The sequence below is a fragment of the Dermacentor andersoni genome, chromosome 1, assembly GCF_023375885.2.
Source record: "Dermacentor andersoni chromosome 1, qqDerAnde1_hic_scaffold, whole genome shotgun sequence".
Taxonomy (NCBI): Eukaryota; Metazoa; Arthropoda; class Arachnida; order Ixodida; family Ixodidae; genus Dermacentor; species Dermacentor andersoni.
Window position 1 is genome coordinate 386,841,595 of NC_092814.1, and position 1,084 is coordinate 386,842,678.

The 1,084-nt window shown below is 51.3% G+C and overlaps 1 pseudogene; it reads left to right on the forward strand.

The window, feature by feature from the left end:
- Positions 1 to 576: 576 nt before the first annotated feature.
- LOC126518779 (U2 spliceosomal RNA) lies at positions 577 to 756 on the forward strand (annotated as a pseudogene).
- The last annotated feature ends 328 nt before the right edge of the window (positions 757 to 1,084 follow it).

Here is a 1,084-nt window from a genome sequence, read left to right on the forward strand (position 1 = left end):
AGCTGTCCATGTGGGCCCCTTAATGGCGAACTGTTCATTGCCGTGCATCAAATGTCGTACGCACATAAATGGAAGGCGAGGCGCAAGTAGTCGCTCCTCCACAATGTTGCGCCTCGGAAGATGATGAGGCATCGGGTGGCATACCTACCCATGTGTTGTTGCAAAACGTCACCTTTTACTAACGAATTTATGGAAGGCAGAGCAGACGCGCACCTCAGCGCACATCCGAGGGTACGCCCTGCTTCACCGCAGCCAAGGCGATGGCGCGTTGGCCGACGTCGCGCAGTGCAGTAATGCCTGTGAGGTCACTCGAGAATCGCTAGCGGTCACACACAAAACAGGCCACACAAAATTGTTTCCCCACAAGCCCCCTGTGAAACTTGCCCGTTGTTCCGGTGAAACGTTCACGTTATGCGGGATCGGGTCCACATATGGATGGTTCGCATTACATTCTGCCTCGCGGTCTTGGCGGGCAGCACGCTTACGGGACCGCCACCACGGGAGAGCGGAAAGAAAGAAACGGAGATACGCAATCGCTTGGAACACCAACAAAGAGTGGGTGGTGCAAACGTAGACATGGCCGGTGCGGGTCAATGCGTACGATCTGTTCTCGTCGGCTGAATATCTGATAGGGGTTGTTTTTGTGCCGAACCTATTTAATTTAATTTTGCAAGTTGGCGGAATTCTCAAAGCCTGCTTCACCTCCTGCGCGGGTCGGCCCGGTATTGCACTATCTTCTGGAGCGGCCAAAGCATGGGTGGAAATTCGCTATCTTCAGAGACGCACGCAATTTGTTCCGGAACGTAGCCGTATAAAGCTGCGCTGTAAAAGCACATGAATTTTGGAAGCACGTTCACAGTTCAAAAATACCGGCCAGCTACTTTCTGTAGGGAAGTTTCGTGCATATAGAAAGAAACAACACAAGAACTGTTGCTAAATGACATTTATTTCGTAACATGTCATCTGGCGAAAAGCTGCCAAACTAACCAGAGACAAAGTGATAAAAAAAACGAAAGGCGCAGCCGGCCTTGAGTCGGCTAACTCGCTAGCGGTATGAGCTGACGCTGTGGGAAACGAGGTTAAT